A 19,644-nucleotide genomic window follows, 5' to 3' on the forward strand; every position below is an offset into this window, starting at 1 on the left:
TCTCATTTGTTGGGAGATTTTTGATAACTGATTCAATTACTTTGCTGGTTATGAGTCTGTTCAGGTGTTCTATTTCTTCCTGTTTGAGTTTTGGAAGTTTTTGGGTGTTTAGGAATTTGTCCATTTCTTCCAGGTTGTCCAGTTTGTTGCCATATAATTTTTCATAGTATTCCCTGATAATTGCTTGTATTTCTGAGGGATTGGTTGTAATAATTCTACTTTCGTTCATGATTTTATCTATTTGGGTCATCTCCCTTTTCTTTTGGAGAAGCCTGACTAGAGGTTTATCAATTTTGTTTAGTTTTTCAAAAAACCAAATCTTGGTTTCATTGGTCTGCTCTACAGTTTTATTTAGATTCTATATTGTTTATTTCTGCTGTGATCTTTATTATTTTTTCTTCTTCTGCTGGGTTTGGGGTGTCTTTGCTGTTCTGCTTCTATTTCCTTTAGGTGTGCTGTTAGATTTTGTATGTGGGATTTTTCTTGTTTCTTGAGATAGGCCTGGATTGCAATGAATTTTCCTCTCAGGACTGCCTTTGCTGCATCCCAAAGCATTTGGATTATTGTATTTTCATTTTCATTTGTTTCCATATATTTCTTAATTTCTTCTCTAATTACCTGGTTGACCCATTCATTCCTTAGTAGGGTGTTCTTTAACCTCCGTGCTTTTGGAGGTTTTACAGACTTTTTTCTGTGGTTGATTTCAAGCTTCATAGCATTGTGGTCTGAAAGTGTGCATGGTATGATCTCAATTCTTGTATACTTATGAAGGGCTGTTTTGTGACCCAGTATGTGATCTGTCTTGGAGAATTTTCAATGTGCACTGGAGAAGAAAGTATATTCTGTTGCTTTGGGATACAGAGTTCTAAATATATCTGTCAAGTCCATCTGATACAGTGTATCATTCAAGGCTCTTGTTTCATTATTGATCATGTGTCTCGATATCTATCCACTGTTGTAAGTGGAGTATTAAAGTCCTCTGCAATTACCACATTCTTATCAATAAGGTTGCTTATGTTTGTGATTAATTGCTTTAAAAATTTGGGGGCTCCCATATTCGGCACATAGACATTTATAATTGTTAGTTCTTCCTGATGGATAGACCCTGCAATTATTATATAATGCCCTTCTTCATCTCTTGCTACAGCCTTTAATTTAAAGTCTAGTTTGTCTGATATAAGTATGGCTACTCCAGCTTTCTTTTGACTTCCAGTAGCATGATAGTTCTCCATCCCCTCACTTTCAATCTGAAGGTGTGTTCAGGTCTAAACTGAGTCTCTTGTAGATAGCAAATAGATGGGTCTTGTTTTTTTTTTTTTTTATCCATTTTGATACCTTATGTCTTTTGGTTGGAGCATTTAGTCCATTTACATTCAGTGTTATTATTTAAAGATACGGGTTTCAAGTCATTGTGATGTCTGTAGGTTTCATGCTTGTAGTGATGTCTCTGGTACTTTGTAGTCCTTGCAACATTTCACTCACAGAATCCCCCTTAGGATCTCTTGTAGGGCTGGTTTAGTGGTGTTGAATTCCTTCTGTTGTTTGTTTGGGAAAACCTTTATCTCTACTTCTATTCTGAATGACAGACTTGCTGAATAGAGGATTCTCGGTTGCATGGTTTTTCTGTTCATCACATTGAAGATTTCCTGCCATTCCTTTCTGGCTTGCCAAGTTTCAGTAGATAGATTTGCCACTAGTCTTATGGGTCTCCCTTTGTAAGTTAGAGCCTGTTTATCCCTAGCTGCTTTCAGAATTTTCTTTTTATCCTTGTATTTTGCTTGTTTCACTATGATATGTCATGCAGAAGATCGTTTCAAGTTATGTCTGAAGGGAGTTCTTTGTGCCTCTTGGATCTCAATGCCTTTTTCCTTCCCCAGATCATGGAATTTCTCAGCTATGATTTGTTCAAGTACACCTTCAGCCCCTTTCTCTCTCTTCTTCCTCTTCTGGAATTCCTATGATATGCATATTGTTCCATTTGATTGCATCATTTAGTTCTCTAATTCTCCCCTCATACTCCTGGATTTTTTTTATCTCTCTTTTTCTCAGCTTCCTCTTTTTCCATAATCTTATCTTCTAATTCACCTATTCTCTCCTTTGCTGCTTCAATCTATGCTATGGCCACCTCCATTTTATTTTGCACCTCATTTATAGCATTTTATTAGCTCCTCATGACTATTTCTTAGTCCCTTGATTTGTGTAACAATAGATTCTCTGCTGTCCTCTCTCCTTTTTTCAAGCCCAGAGGTTAATTGTATGACTATTATTCTAAATTGATGTTCTGTTATATTGCTTAAATCGTTTTTGATCAATTTGTTAGTTGTCACTACTCCTGGAGGTCTTTTGAGGAGAATTCTTCCGTTTTGTCAAGTTGGGTAGTCCCTGAGGTGGATCCAAACTGCAGGGCACTTCCCCTGTGCTGTCCTGAGTAACTTGTGTTGGTGGGCGGGGCCACAGTGAGACCCAATGTCTGTCCCCCTGGGCCCACAGTCAGACTGGTGTGTACCTTATCTTCCTCTCTCCCAGGGGCAGGACTCACTGGAGTGGTGTGGTCCCTGTCTGGGCTACTTGCACAGTGCCAGGTTTGTGGTGTTGCTTGGATGGGATCTGGCCAAGGGCTTATTAGCCGGGGTGGATCTGCAAGGTGCATAGGGGCAGGAGGGGCAGGCTTATCTCTCTTTGCTGTAGATGGTCCCCTGTGGGAGGGGCCCTGCAGCACCAGGAGGGAGGCAGGCCCTTGGGAGGAATGGATCCACAGAGGCACAGTCTTGGGCGTTTGCACCGTGCAGGCAAGTTCAGTAATGGGAACCGGTTCCCTTTGGAATTTCGGCTGGGTGATGGGAGAGGGAAAGGGTGCTTGCCAGCACCTTTTTTCTTGCTGAGCTGAGCTCTGTCTTCCAGGGCTCAACAACCCTCCCTCCTGGAGTCCTCTCGCCTTCCCTGCTCTCTGAGAGCAGAGCTTTTGACTTTTAACTTTCCAGATAAGTCCCACTGTCTGTCAGAACTCATGCACTCTGGCCCTTCCACTTTTGCATGCCAGACTTGGGGTCTCTGACTTGCTGGGCGGGGTGCCCCTCCACTGCCCTGGCTCCCTCCCACCAATCCGTGTAGCATGCACCCCCTTTCTCCTCCTCCTACCCTGTTCCATGGGCCTCTTCTCTGCTTGGCTATGGTGTGTCCATTCTGCTAGTCTTACGGCAGTTTTCTGGGTTATTGAGGCAAATGTGGGTGGAATGTAAGCAATCAGCAGGACAAGGTGAGCCCAACGTCTTCCTAAGCCGCCACAGTCTTCCCCTGGATCTCATTATTTTATTAGTATGGATTAGTTTCATTATGTTTGTTATTAACTACTTTATGTATTTGGGTACTTTCATGTTAGGTGCATAAATATTTACAACTGTTTTATCTTTTGGTTGGAGAGTTCTGTTTGTGTTTATATGGTGTCCTTCTTTGTTTCTTGTTATAGTCTTTGTTTTAAAGTCTATATTGTCAGGATGCCTAGGTAGCTCAGTTGGTTGAGTGTCTGATTCTTGATTCTGGCTCAGGTCATGATCCCAAGGTCATGGGATTGAGTCGCATATTGACCCCTGTGCTGATCATGGAGGGTGCTTAAGATTCTGTCTCTCCTTCTTCCCCTCTCTCCCACTCACTCTCTCTAAACAAATAAAATATATAGATAATAAATAAATAAATAAATAAATAAATAAAAATGTTAAAAACTCCATTTTTTCTGATATACATACTGCTACTCCAGCTTTCTTTTAACATTCATTTGCATGATAAATACTTCTCGGTCTCTTCATGTTCAATCTGCATCTGAAATGAGCCTCTTTAAGGCAACATATAGATGGTTCTTTTTTCCCATTCTGTCACCCTATGCCTTGTGATTGGAAGTTTAACACATTTACATTCAAGATAATTATGATAGGCATGTATTTATTGCCATTTTGTTACTTGTTTTGTATTTCTGCTTCTTTCTTCTCTTGCTCTCTTCTCTCATGATTAGGTGACTTTTTGTACTCATATACTTGGATTTCTTTCTCTTTTTTTGCATATGTATTACTCGTTTTCATTTGTGGTTATCACGAAATTTCTAGAAAAATATTCTGCATATGGCAGTCTAAATTAATTTAATGATTGCTTCAGTTTGAACCCATTATTTACTCCTTCCCTTCGATCATTTTAAGTATATGGTGTCATACTTTACATCCTTTTATTTTGTGAGTTCTTTGCCTGGTTTTTATAGATACAATTAGTTTTACTGCTTTTTTGCTTCCTACTTTTCCTACTCTTAGTTAGGGTCTTTCCTTTCAACTCAAAGACTCCCCTTTAGCATTTCCTGAAGGGCTGCTTTAGTGGTCAAATATTACTTTAACTTTTGTGTGTCTGGGAAACACTGGTTCCCTCCTTCTTTTCTGGTTCATAGGCTTCCAGGGCGGAGTATTCTTGGTTGCAGATATTTTTCCTTTCAGGCTTATCTCAAGAAACAAGAAAAATCCCAGATACAAAATCTAATGCACACCTAAGGGAACTAGAAGTAGAAGAGCAAAGAAACCCGAAAGCCAGCAGAAGGAGAGAAATAATAAAGATTATAGCAGAAATAAACAATATAAAATAAAAAAAAAGATCAGTACTTTGCATATATCATGACTTTCCCTTCTTGCCTGCAAAATTTCTGCTAAGATATCTGCTGATAATCTTATGGGGCTTTCCCTCGTATGTAAAGGTCTTCTTTTCTCCTTCTGTTTTTAAAATTATCTCTTTATCTCTACTTTTTGCCATTTTAATTACCATGTGCCTTGGGGTGATTATTTTTGGCTGGTTTTGTTGGGGGTCTTGTGCCTCGTAGATCTGGATTTCTGTTTCCTTCCCCAGATTTTTGAAGTTTTCAACTATTATTTCTTCACATAAATTTTGTCCCCCTTTCTATAATTCTTCATCTGGGATCCATGTAATGCCAATGTTATTATGCTTGATGGTGTTGCTGAGTTCCCTGTCTATTCTCATTGTGCACATTTTTTTTCTTTCACCTACTTGACTTGATTACTTTCCATTACTCTGTCTTCCATTATGCCATCTAATGTATTTTTAGTTTCATTTATTGTGTGCTTCATCTCTGATTGCCTCTTTTTTATTTTTATTTTTGGTTAAGCAACTTACCTGTGTCCAGCACCCTTTTCTCAAGTCCAGTGAGTATCTTTATGATCATTACTTTAAATTCTCCATCAGGCATATCAGTTATCTCCATTTCACTTAGGTCTTTTGCTGTGATTTAGTCTTTTTTTTTTTTTTTTCAATTGGAGCATGTTCCTCTGTCTCATTTTGTCTACCTCTCTGTGTTTGTTTCTGTGTGGCAGGAAATTCAGTTATGTCTCCTGTTTTTGAAAGTAGTGGCCCTACGAAGAAGAGGTCTTATAGTGGCCTGCTGTGCAGTGTCCATTGGTCACTGGAACCTGACACTTCAGAGGTTGTCCTTTGTGTATTGCATGTGCCTTGCTCTTGTGACTAAGCCACTTTTCCCTTCAGGCCAGTAATCTATAGTGGATCTCTTTGCCTGTTGTCAGCAGTTTTTGGTCTTTGTGGTGGTAGTGGGCCAGTTTGGAGACACCTTGGGCTTGAGTTGAGTCAGAGGAGGCATTTACAAGATTCAGTAGCACCAAACTGCAGGGCATATTCCTTGTATTGTTGTCTGAGAAGATTTCATTGGTGGATGGGGCCTGCAGTTAGACCAGTTGTCTGCCCCAAGCCCACTTTTGGGGCCACAGTCTGACTGGTGTGTGTGGTTATCTTCCTCTAACCCTGGGTCAAGAGTCACTTTGGAGTGATGCTGGACCCTATCAGGGCTACTTGCACAATTCTTGGATTGTGGTACCACTTTGCATGGGCTTCAGCCAAGAACTTATTGAAGAGGGGCAGATCCATAACGTGCACAGGGGTAGGACATACAGTGTTTGCAAGTTTTGTGTGCTAGTCTTCTACAGGAGAGGAACTGCAGTGGTTGGCCTGAGGCAGGCCTGGTTAGAAGGGGCAGATTTGCCTAAACACAAATTGGGGGACAGGGCAGTGCTGTAAGCAAGACAGGTAGTGGGTGTTGGCACAATACTGTTTCTCCTAGGTAGCTGTTTATGCTCGGGGGAGCAAAATGCTTCCTGCCAGCTTTGTTCCTGGAGAGCCTCCGAAGGATCTCTGTCCCTCCAGGACCTGCTCTGAGATGAGTAAAAAACTCTCCCTCCCATATGCCCCAGGAATTTTTCAAACTGCTGCTTCTATGCTGTATCTCCATGGACTGTTTATTGTGGTGTCTCTTTAAGGACAGTGACTCAATTTCTTCTCACCCTCCTGGCTCTCACAGAGCCAAGCCCCTGGTTTTAAAATCCTAGGTTTTAAGTCCCAATGGTTGTAAGAACTCTTGAAATTAGGCCCCTCTGGTTTTGAATTCCAAATGTTATGGGGATTCATCTTTTCTGTGCATTCTACCCAGTGTGATAGTCTGTTTCTCTGCCCTTCCATGCCTGCAGCATCCTTCCCTCCAAAGGATAGTCCTGTGGGACCATTTAGCTCCCCACCGTGTCTTTGCCCTTCCTTTCCTCTTTGATGTGGCCTCTTCTCTACCTGTGGTTGTGGAGTTGCTCTACCAGTGTTTGGTCTTTGGGTTATTTGCAGTGATGTGAGTATTATAGAGTTATATCCATGAGATGAGATGAGCTTAGGGTTCTGATACTCTGCCAGCTTCCAAGCCTCACACAGAAGTTTTTATCAGAAGCCAGACTTTTCATTTTAATTCTATATTTTTAGTGGTTGTTCTAGGGTTTAACATATACATCCTAACTTTTCAGCATCAGTTTCATGTTTATACTAACTTAATTCCAGTTAGATGTAGAAATGTTACTTCTAGATAGCTGTATCCCCTTACCTTATTTTCTCATATTCTTGCTATATATGTTAAATAATAAACTGATGAATGGATAAAGAAATTGTGGTTTATATACACAATGGAATACTACGTGGCAATGAGAAAGAATGAAATATGGCCTTTTGTAGCAATGTGGGTGGAACTGGAGAGTGTTATGCTAAATGAAATAAGTCATACAGAGAAAGACAGATACCATATGTTTTCACTCTCATGTGGATCCTGAGAAACTTAACAGAAGACCATGGGGGGTGGGGAAAAAAGTGGTTAGAGAAGGAGGGAGTCAAAACATAAGAGACTCTTGAAAACTGAGAACTGAGGGTTGATGGGGGGGGTGGATGATGGATATTGAGGAGGGCACCTGTTGGGATGAGCACTGGATGTTGTATGGAAACCAATTTGACAATAAATTTCATATTTTAAAAAATAAATTAATTAAATAATAAACATTGCAACTCCAAGAATATATTGTTATAATTATTGCTACATATATTTCTATGTCTTTTAAAGAATCTGAGGGAAGAAAGGAAAACAAGGATATATTCATACCTTTTGTCATTTTACCTTCTTTTTTATCATAGGCGGTTCCTTTCATTTGTTCCTGAGAATTCAAGTCAGCATATGGAATAAAGCCCAGTACTTTGCTCCAACCCATTTCTTTTGCACTATTATTACCAAATATATTAAATTTCTGTATATTATAGGCCCAATATTATTTCATACAGTTGCTATTTAAATCACTTAAGGAAAGATCGGAGAAGAAGTATGCATCTATATAGTCTTTTATAAATACATACTTACTGTTGCTCTATGTTGTGTGTGTGTGTGTATTAAAATTATCTTCTGGGGGAAGAGAGGCCAACATGGGGGAGAAGTATGGGGATCTGAAGTTCCCTCGTCTCTCAAACACAGCAGTGTTGAGGCCAAAGTACTTTGGTCTCCAAGAGTCCGGGCGGCAAAGTGACAGAGATGCCTCCAGGGACCCACGGGGACAACCTGATGGGCCATAGGTGCGTGATTGTGAACTGGGAGAGATAAAATGGGCAGCAGAGGAACAGAGGGGAGGGATCCCTTTCTGCCGAGAGACAAAGGGAAGAGAAAGAGAGGCTGGGGAAATGTAGGAGTGTATCTGGACAAGAGAAAAACCACTGATTGGGACAGAGAAAGATCCAATCTCTAACTTTGGGGCTTTCTCTGGACTGGGGCCAACTGACCTGTTCACACACCTGGGGAGGAGGGGAGCCAGTCCCGGGAAGGGTAACTAGTTCAGAGGCACAGCCTGCAGTGGCAGAAAGCAATCCACTCCCTGGAGTGCTCTGGGAAGAAGGTATATAACCATTCAAAGGACAAAGATCACCTGCGTCCACCAGCCAGAGACCATATATTGGGCGGCACGGAGGGGCATTTCCCCGAACTGGGGCGAACTGGGGCATACGGAGGGGGAACCTTAAAGACATTAGGATTTAAGTCCCAGCCAAATGCCAGGGAGGCAAGGGAGTCAGCAGAGCAGGGCAAACCACACACGTGACACTGTGAGGTGGCATGGGGTGGCTCTTCCCTGGAACTGGGGCGCATGGAGTGGGACTCTTTAAGACACCGGGGTTTAAATCCCAGTCAAGCACTGGAGAGGAGTGGGAGTTGGCAGAGCGGGACAAACCACCTCGTTTGCTCCCACCGCACAATGAAGATGGCTTGAACAGAGTAGTTTGGGACACCTAGTCTGTAGAGGAGAGACTGGGATGTCACCATTTTTGTCCCCATCACCAACAACGTGGGGCTTCAGGGAACGGACAATGGGCCCACAGTGGAGGCGGGATCCAACTACACCAAACAACGCCCATTCACACTTGGTAACTGTGTATCTACAGGGGCAGGATTGACACTGAGAAACCAGGCTGCCCCTCCTCCAGACCACAGCCATTGCATTGCCTGATTTAATTCTGAGACAATTCTTACGTATTCTTCTTTCGTTTTCACCTTCTTATCTCTTCCCTCCTCTAGTCTGGTTACTCTGGTTGTTTTGCTTAATCAGACAGGTTGTTTTGCTTAATCTATTCTCTTTATACATGTTCTAAACTTCCTTCTTTATGTTCCTTTTTTTCTCTCTGGATTAAGCCTTTAGTTTCTCTGTACGGTCAATTTTCTTTTCTTTTCCCCCACCCATGTCATTTCTCTCTTTGTATGAGGTAAGGCCTCTTTCATCAGCACTGCCTCCACCCTGTGGTTGACTTGTAGCTGTTTTGTTTTTGGTTTTTTTGTGTGTTTGTTTTTTGTTTTTGTTTGTTTGTTTGTTTGCTTTTCTTTCCAAGGCTGTTCAATGAACAAATCAAAGCACACCTGGTGGAGCCTCCAAAACATCACTAAGAGTAGGGAGATAAAGTAACCAAAGTCACAACAACAGAGGGCAAGTGACACACTCCAAAAAACACCTCCTGAAGGGCCAGGCCTGGACAGTGTATGGCCCCTCTTTAATATAGTAGTGCTCACAGGGGCAGGGCACATAATAAACTTTTAAAACACATAAGAGACAGAAAACTAGCCAAAATGATGAAACGGAAGAATTCTGCTCAAAAAGAAATTCCAGGAAGAAATGACTGTCAAAAAATTGATCAAAACAGATATAAACAGTATAACTGAACAAGAATTTAGAATAATAGTCACAAGATTAAATGCTGGGCTTGAAAAAAGCATAGAAGACAGCAGAGAACCTATTGCTACAGAGATCAAGGAACTAAAAAAAATAGTCATGATGAAAGCAAAAATGCTCTAAATGAGGTGCAAAATAAACCAGAGGCGGTGACAGTGAGGACTGAAGAGGCAGAGGGGAGAATAGGTGAAATGGAATATAAAATTATGGGAAAAGATGAAGCTGAGAAAAAGATTAAAAAAAAATCTGGACCACGAGGGGAGAATTAAAGAACTACGTGATTCTATGAAATGGAATAATGTCCGTATCATAGGAGTTCCAGAAGAAGAACAGAGGGAGAAAGGGGCAGAAGGTGAACTTGAACAAATCATAGCTGAGACCTTCTTCAATCTGGGGAAGGAAACAGACATTGAAATCCAGTAGGCACAGAGAACTCCCTTCAGACGTAACTTGAATCGATCTGCATGACATATCATAGTGAAACTGGCAAAATACAAAGATAAAGAGAGAATTCTGAAAGCAGCTAGGGATAAACGGGCCTTAATCTACAAGAGTAGACACAGTACTAGCAGACATATCCATTGAAACTTGGCAAGCCAGAAAAGAGTGGCAAGAAATGTTCAAAGTGCTGAATGGTAAAAATATGCAGCCAAGAATCCTTATCCAGCAAGCCTGTCATTCAGAATAGGAGAGGTAAAGGTTTTCCTAGACAAAGAAAAACTGAAAGAATTCATCACTACTAAACCAGCCCTACAAGAGATCCTAAGGGAGACTCTGTGAGTGGAATGTTGCAAAGACTACCAAGGACTAGAGACATCCTACAAGCATGAAATCGACAGATAACATGATGACTCTAAATCCATATCTTTCAATAATAACGCTGAATGTAAATTTACTAAATGCCCCAACCAAAAGACATAGGGTATCAGAATGGATTAAAAAAAACCACATCGATTTGCTGTCTACAAGAGACTCATTTTAGACCTGAGGACACCTTTAGATTGAACGTGAGGGGATGGAGAACCATCTATCATGCTACTGGAAGTCAAAAGAAAGGTGGAGTAGCCATACTTGTATCAGACAACCTAGATTTTAAAGTAAAGGTTGTAACAAGAGATGAAGAAGGACATTATATCACAATCATGGAGTCTATCCATCAAGAAGAACTAACAACTATAAATGTTTATGCACTGAATTCAGAGATACCCAAGTATATAAAACAATCACAAACATAAGCAATCTTAATGGTAAGAATGTGGTAATTGAAGGGAAATTTAATACTCCACTTACAACAATGGACATATCATCTAGACAGAAAATCAATACAGAAGCAATGGCCCTGAATGATACATTGGACCAGATGGACTTGACAGATATATTCATAACTTTCATCCTAAAGCAGCAGAATACACATTCTTCTCGAGTGCACATGGAACATTCTCCAAGATAGATCATATACTGGGTCACAAAACAGCCCTCAATAAATATAAAAGAATTGAGATTATACCATGCGTACTTTTAGATTACAATGCAATGAAACGTGAAATCAACCACAGGAAAAGTTTTGGAAAACCTCCAAATGCATGGAGGTTAAAGAACATCCTACTAAGGAATGAATGGGTCAACCAGGCAATTAAAGAAGAAATTTAAAAATATATGGAAATAAATGGAAACGAAAACACAACAGTCCAAACCCTTTGGGATGCAGCAAAGGAAGTCCTAAGAAGAAAATACATCGCAATCCAGGCCTATCTCAAGAAACAAGAAAAATCTCAAATGCAAACTCTAGCACACACTCATAGGAACTGGAAGCAGAACAACAAAGAAAGCCCAAGGCCAGCAGAAGAAGAGAAATAATAAAGATCCAAGCAGAAATGAACATATAGAAAGAAAAAAACAGTAGAACAGATCAATGAAACCAAGAGTTAGTTTTTAAAAAATAAACAAAATTGATAAACTCCTAGCCAGACTTCTCAAAAAGAAAATAGAGAGAACCCAAATAGATAAAATCGTGAATGAAAATGTATTTATCACAACCAACCCTTCAGAAATACAAGCAATTATCAGAGAATGCTATGAAAAATTATATGCCAACAAACTGGACAACCTGGAAGAAATGGACAAATTCCCAGACACCACACACTACCAAAACTCAAACTGGGAGAAATAGATTTTTTTTTAAGAAATAGAAATATTGAACAGTGATGAAATTGAAGTAGTGATTAAAAATCTCCCAACAAATAAGAGTCCTGGGGCAGATGGCTTCCCAGGGGAATTCTACCAGACATTTAAAGCAGAGTTAATATCTATACTTCTCAAGGTGTTCCAACAAATAGAAAGGGAAGGAAACCTTCCAGATTCATTCTGTGAAGCCAGCATTACCTTGATTCCCAAACCAGACAGACCCCACAAAAAAGGAGTTTTACAAGCTAATATCCTTGATGAACATGGATGCAAGAATTCTCAACAAGATTCTAGCAAATCAAATTCAACAGCATATACAAAGAATTATTCACCATAATCAAGCGGGATTCATTCCTGGGCTGCAGGGATGCTTCAATATTTGCAAATCAATCAATGTGATACATCACATTAATAAAAGAAAAGATAGGAACCATATGGTCCTGTCAATACATGCGGAAAAAACATTTGACAAAATACAGCATCCTTTCTTATTAAAAACCCTCAAGAAAGTTGGGATAGAAGGAACATACTTATACATCATAAAAGCCATATATGAAGAGCCCACAGCTAATATCCATCTTCAACGGGGAAAAACTGAGAGCTCTCCCCCTGAGATCAGGGACAAGACAAGGATATCCACTCTCACCACTGTTGTGTAACATGGTGTTGGAAGTCCTAGCATCAGCAATCAGATAACAAAATGAAATAACAGGCATCAAAACTGGCAAAGAAGAAGTCAAACTTTCACTTGTCACAGACAACATGATACTCTACATGGAAAACCCAAAAGACTCCACCAAAAGACTGGTAGAAGTGATACATGAATTCAGCAAAGTCAATGTACAGGGTAAAAAATCAATGTACAAAAATCGGTTGAATTTCTATACACCAATAATGAAGCACCAGAAAGAGACATCTAGAAATTGATCCCATTTACAATTGCACCATGAATCATAAAATACCAAGGAACAAACCTAACCAAAGATGTAAAAGATCTGTATGCTGAAAACTATAGAAAACTTATGAAGGAAAGTGAAGAAGACACACAGAAATAGAAAAACATTCCATGCTCATGGATTGGAAGAATAAATATTGTTAAAATGTCAATACTACCCAAAGCAATCTGCACATTCAATACAGTCCCAATAAAAATTGCACCAGCACTCCTTCCAAAACAAGAACAAACAATGCTAAAATTCGTATGGAAACACAAATGACCCTGAATAGCCAAAGTAGTATTGAAGAAGAAAACCAAAGCGGGAGACATCACAATCCCAGACTACAAAACCCTACTACAAAACTGTAAACATCAAGACAGTATGGTATTGGCACAAAAACAGACACATAGACCAATGGAATAGAGAACCCAGAATTGGACCCACAAATGTATGGCCAACTAATCTTTGACAAAGCAAGAAAGAATAGCCAATGGAAAAAACAGTTTCTTTAGCAAATGGTGCTGGGAGAGCTGGACAGCAACACGCAGAAGAATGAAACTAGACCACCTTCCTACACCATCCACAAAAATAAACTCAAAGTGGATGAAGGACCTGAATGTGAGACAGGAAACCATCGACACCCTAGAGAAGAAAGCAGGCCACAACCACTTTGACCTCAGCCATAGCAATTTCTTGCTTGACACATCTCCAAAGGCAAGGGAATTAAAAAGCAAAAATGAACTACTGGGACCTCATCAACATAAAAAGGTTCAACACTGCAAAGGAAGCAATCAACGAAACTAAAAGGCAACCAACAGAATGGGAAAAGATATTTGCAAATGATATATTGGATAAATGGTTAGTATTCAAAATCTATAAAGAATTTACCAAACTCAACGCCCAAAAAAGAAATAATCCAGTGAAGAAATGGGCAAAAGACATGAAAGACACTTCTCCAAAGAAGACATCCAGATGGCCAACAGACACATGAGAAGATGCTCAACGTCACTCATCATCAGGGATATACAAATCAAAAGCACACTGAAATACCACCTCACACCGGTCAGAGTGGCTAAAATCAACAACTCAGGAAACTACAGATGCTGGTGAGTATGTGGAGAAACGGGAACCCTCTTGCACTGCTGGTGGGAATGCAAACTGGTGCAGCCCCTCTGGAAAACAGTGTGGAAGTTCCTCAAAAAATTAAAAGTAGAACTACCCTACGTCCCAGCAATAGCACTACTAGGAATTTACCCAAAGGATACAGGAGGGCTCATTCATAGGGGCACATGTACCCCAATGTTTATAGCCGTGCTTTCAACAGTAGCCAAATTATGGAAAGAGCCTAAATGTCCATCAACTGATGAATGGGTAAAGAAGATGTGGTTTACATATACAATGTAATACTACTTGACAATGAGAAAGAATGAAATCATGCCATTTGCAGCAACATGGATGGAACTGGAAGGTATTATGCTGAGTGAAATAAGTCAGTCAGAGAAAGACAGATATCGTATGTCTTCACTCATATGTGGATCTTGAGAAACTTAACAGAAGACCATGGGGGAAGGATGGGGGAAAATTAGCTACAGAGAGGGAGGGAGGCAAACCATAAGAGACTCTTAAATACAGAGAACAAACTGAGAGTGGGTGGAGTGTGGGGGAGAGGGGAAAATGGGTTATGGGCATTGAGGAGGGCCCTTGTTGGGATGAGCACTGGTTTTTGTATGTAAGCTATGAACCATGGGAATCTACCCCAAAAACCAAGAGCACATTTACACACTGTATGTTAGCCAATTTGACAATAAATCATATTAAAAATATTTAAAATTCAGCAGATAAAATGGTACATGATACTAATTGACTATTGCCACCATAATAAATAGAACTGGTAATCTAACATGGAAAAACACACAATCTCACAATTAAAGAAATATTTTAAAAAACATACCCTGAGTTCCCATTTTACACTTATGAAATTAACCATCTCTAAAATAATTACAACATCTACTGTTTGTTGGAAGCAAAAGCAAACTTGCCACATTGCTGGAAACAGAATAAATTGGTATGAACTTTAAAAAATAGAATAAAATTATCCCCTGGGGTCTCCCACTGTGAGCCTAAAGAAGTTCCTTAAGCAGGTGTACTTACAAGAAATTCTTTAAGATTTGTTTTTCTGGAATGTGTTTATTTCACTTTCATTTTTGAGAGATCACATCACTTGACATAGGATTCTTGATTGACAGTTTTCTTCTTTAAGCACTTTATTTCTCTGCCTTCTGACCTCCATTGTTTCTGATGGGCAATCATTTCATAATCTTATTGGGATTCCCTTGCAAGTGACAGGTTGTTGTCTTCTTGGTGATTTCAAGATTTTCTTTTGCAGTTTGGATTTCAGCATTTTTACTGTGATGTGTCTGTTTGGTATCTATCTTTTTGTCATCTTGGTATAATTAATAAAATCCCAAATTTCTCTGAGATTCTGTTCACTTGTATTTATTCTATTTTTCTCTACTATTTGCTCAACCTATTTTTAACTTTGCTAATTTTTTATTCTGAATTTTTCCAATCTACTGTTGAACCCCTCTAATGAATTTTTCATTTCAGTAATTGTAGTTTTCACTTCAAAATTTCCATTTGATTATCTGTTAAGTAATTTCTAAATCTTCATTAATAATCTTTTTTTTTTCCTTTGGCGGGGGCAGGCATTGCCATTATACTTTTGTATTTTCTTCAATGGTGGTTCCTTTAGTACTTTGAACATACAGTAGTTAATTTGTAATTACTGGCTGTTGTATCTGACATGAGGCCACTCTCACAGGCAGTTCCTTTTTTTAATTAAAGCTGTAAATATTTTATTTCAATTAAGATAGAGACAAAATGCATAAAGATGACTAGATATTCTAACAAAAACTCATTTCAATGATTCCTGTAAAAATAAATCTGTGATAATATTTCCTGCAAGCAAAATACCTTGAAAGATTTAAAAAAGGCATTCTGAATTGCAAATGATTTCATTATTTTTGAAGAAAGTTTGCCATAATTATTTCTTAATAAATAAGAAATTTTCACAAAATAAGCTTGTTGAGCATGCTAATGTTTGAACAGTTCAGTACACATGCTAACTACATACACAACAGAAAATATAATAAGAAATTGCCCAAACTGATGAAATGTTAAAATCTTTGTTAATATACCAAAAATTGGGTTAAAAAATAAGCAAAGTTAAATATTCTTGTTTCTAGGACACGTTTGAAAATGAAGCTTTTGTGAATGGAGTAAGAAAGTGGTCTAGTTTCATCCTTTCTTCATGTTGCTGCCCAGTCCCAGCACCATTTGTTAAAAAGACGGTCTTTTTTCCATTGGATATTCTTTCCTGCTTTGTCAAAGATTAGTTGGTCATACTTTTGTGGGTCTAGTTCTGGGGTTTCTATTCTATTCCATTGGTCTCTGTGTCTGCTTTTGTGCCAATACCATGCTGTCTTGATGATTACAGCTTTGTAGTAGAGGCTAAAGTCTGGGATTGTGATGTCTCCTGCTTTGGTCTTCTCCTTCAAAATGACTTTGGCTATTCGGGGCCTTTTGTGGTTCCATACAAATTTTAGGATTGCTTGTTCTAGCTTGGAGAAGAATGCTGGTGCAATTTTGATTGGGATTGCATTGAATGTGTAGATAGCTTTGGGTAGTATTGACATGTTAACAATATTTATTCTTCCAATCCATGAGCACGGAATGTTTTTCCATTTCTTTGTATCTTCTTCAATTTCCTTCATAAGCTTTCTATAGTTTTCAGCATACAGATCTTTTACATCTTTGGTTAAGTTTATTCCTAGGTATTTTATGCTTATTGGTGCAATTGTGAACCCTCTTGCACTGTTGGTGGGAATGCAAACTGGTGCAGCTGCTCTGGAAAACAGTGTGGAGGTTCCTCAAAAAATTAAAAATAGACCTACCCTATGACCCAGCAGTAGCACTGCTAGGAATTTCCCCAAGGGATACAGGAGTACTGATGCATAGGGGCACTTGTACCCCAATGTTTATAGCAGCACTCTCAACAATAGCCAAATTATGGAAAGAGCCTAAATGTCCGTCAACTGACGAATGGATAAAGAAATTGTGGTTTATATACACAATGGAGTACTACATGGCAATGAGAAAGAACGAAATATGGCCCTTTGTAGCAACGTGGATGGAACTGGAGAGTGTGATGCTAAGTGAAATAAGCCATACAGAGAAAGACAGATACCATATGTTTTCACTCTTATGTGGATCCTGAGAAACTTAACAGAAACCCATGGAGGAGGGGAAGAAAAAAAAAAAAAAGAGGTTAGAGTGGGAGAGACCCAAAGCATAAGAGACTCTTAAAAACTGAGAACAAACTGAGGGTTGATGGGGGGTGGGAGGGAGGGGAGGGTGGGTGATGGGTATTGAGGAGGGCACCTTTTGGGATGAGCACTGGGTGTTGTATGGAAACCAATTTGACAATAAATTTCATATATTAAAAAAAAAGGCTTTTCTTGTTCTCACGTCATCTTTTTTAAAAAGTTTATTTTGAGAGAGTGAGAGCTGAAGCAGGGGAGTGGCAGAGAGAAAGGGAGAGAGAGAGAGAGAATCCCAAGCAGGCTCCCCTCTGTCAGCACAGAGCCTGACTCAGGACTCAGTCTCACGAACTGTGAGATCATGACCTGGGCTTAAATTGAGTCAGACACTTAACCGACTGAGCCACCCAGGCACACCTCAACCTCATCTCTTATGGGTGCTTCATGTAAACCTGTGCTGGCAGAAATATATCCTCAGGTTCCACCCAATCCTCAGCCCAATAGCTTTCATTTCCTTGCCAGATTGCAAAACTATTCCAACTGATCACAACCTCCTGTAAAAATTAAGGGTCACCCCAACCTCTTGTAACTATAAAGCCTGCCTCCCACAGTCTCTGCTAAGCCACTCTGTTTTCAAGTGCAATTTTCACGTGGCCTTGTGTGGACTGGAATGATTTCCTTCAGGGCTGTATAATTGATTAATAAACTTAAGTTTTAGTTCATCTGCCTGGCATCAGGTGTTGTGCATTTGGCCATCGCATACTGTTTAGGGTGGAACATCCCTTTCTCACCAATGAGGTGAATAGGAGTAAATCAAAACTGGGGTCAGACTTCCTTGTTCCTTTGCATGTCTCTTAATCTTTTGTGGGAAATTGCACATTTGAGATAATATGTTGTAGCAACTCTGGCTACTGACTCCTCCTCTGGTGCTTGTAATTGTTCTTTGCTTTTCTATTTATTTGCTTAGTGACATTTTGGAAGTCTATTCCACCTCCCCCAAAGCATGAAACCTCTGATTTTCCTCCTCAAGGAACCAAGCACAGGCTTGGATATGCCTTCAATCACTCAAGGATGAGTATTTTTTGCAAGGCTACTTTTGATTGTCTCTTTCCCTGGCCACACTCAGCTGGTAATCTTCATGAGTTGCAGGATTGGGCATAAATTGCTCAATAGACTGAACCAATTAAATTTGGGTTCCTTTGATGGGACAGTTTTCAGGTTAGTATTTGTGATTTGTTCTTACCCCAGTGGGGCTCTTCTTAGTTGTACATTTCCCTGGTTCTCTCTGGCAAACTAGCTTTCTTTTTTTAAAAATTTTTTAATGTTTATTTATTTTTGACAGAGAGAGAGAGAAAGAGGAGAGAAAGAGAGAGGGCGCACACAAGCGGGGGAGAGGCAGAGAGTGAGACACAGAAAACAAAGCAGACTCTAGGCTATGAGGTGTCAGCACAGAGCCTGATGTGGGGCTTGAACCCACGAACCACAAGATCATGACCTGAGCCGAAGTCAGACACTTAACCGACTGAGCAACCCAGGCACCCTGGTAAACTAGCTTTCTTACAGTTTAGTTTTTAATTTGAGTAATTCTACTCACTCTTTTTTTCCAGCTCTTCTTTTATTCATTTTTTAAAATATAATTTATTGTCAAATTGGTTTCTATACCACACCCAGTGCTCATCCCAACAAGTGCCCTCCTCAGTGCCATCACCCACTTTCCCCTCGCCCCCACCCCCCATCAACCCTCAGTTTGTTCTCTGCATTTAAGGGTCTCTTATGGTTTGCCTCCTTCCCTCTCTGTTTGTAACTGCTTTTTCCCCCTTCCCTTCCCCCATGGTCTTCTATTAAGTGTCCCAAGATCCACATATGAGTGAAAACATATGATATCTGTCTTTCTCTGACTGACTTATTTGACCCAGCATAATACCCTCCAGTTCCATCTACCTTGTTGCAAATGGCATGATTTCATTCTTTCTCATTGACAAGTAGAATTCCATTGTATATATAAACCACGTCTTCTTTATCCATTAATCAGTTGGTGGGCATTTAGGCTCTTAGTATTAATTGCTCTTAACCACAAACTATTATTTTTGAGAGGGCTATAAGCTTCAACTTCTTCATCGTCTATTGCAAATTGATTCACTTCCCTTGGGAAGAGATGCAGAGCCCCCTGTTTAATGGCCTGCTTCTTGGGAAAAAGTCTATGAGCTATAGATGAGGAACTGGGAATGGTGTACTTCTTAATGGGTAACACTGCTGCTTTGGGAGCTGCAGATTCAGTGGAGGGGGACAGTAGTTTCAGGTCTTCTTGGTTTGACTCACCTAGTGTGGAATCTCTTACTAAACGGGGGCCCCAATATTCTCAGTTGTGCTGCATCGAAGGTAATCCTATAGGGGGAAACTGCATGGAAGACGGGAACCCCACCTCGGACTATACGCACCTAGACTTCACGTCAGCAATAGGTAGCTGGAGCAATATGAGAAATGTTGATGCTCTGCCTTTTCTGGAAAGATCACTCTGGGAGAAGGGGGGAGAAGGTACCCTGCTTTCTTTGCTGTACCAATTTGGAGTTTCTCTCTTGCTGACAAAGGAGGGAAAGAGGGGGTATAGGTTTTGGCTCAAATGCCACTGATTCTCACTGTCCTTAT

This window comes from Felis catus, chromosome X (genome assembly GCF_018350175.1).
Source record: "Felis catus isolate Fca126 chromosome X, F.catus_Fca126_mat1.0, whole genome shotgun sequence".
Taxonomy (NCBI): domain Eukaryota; kingdom Metazoa; phylum Chordata; class Mammalia; order Carnivora; family Felidae; genus Felis; species Felis catus.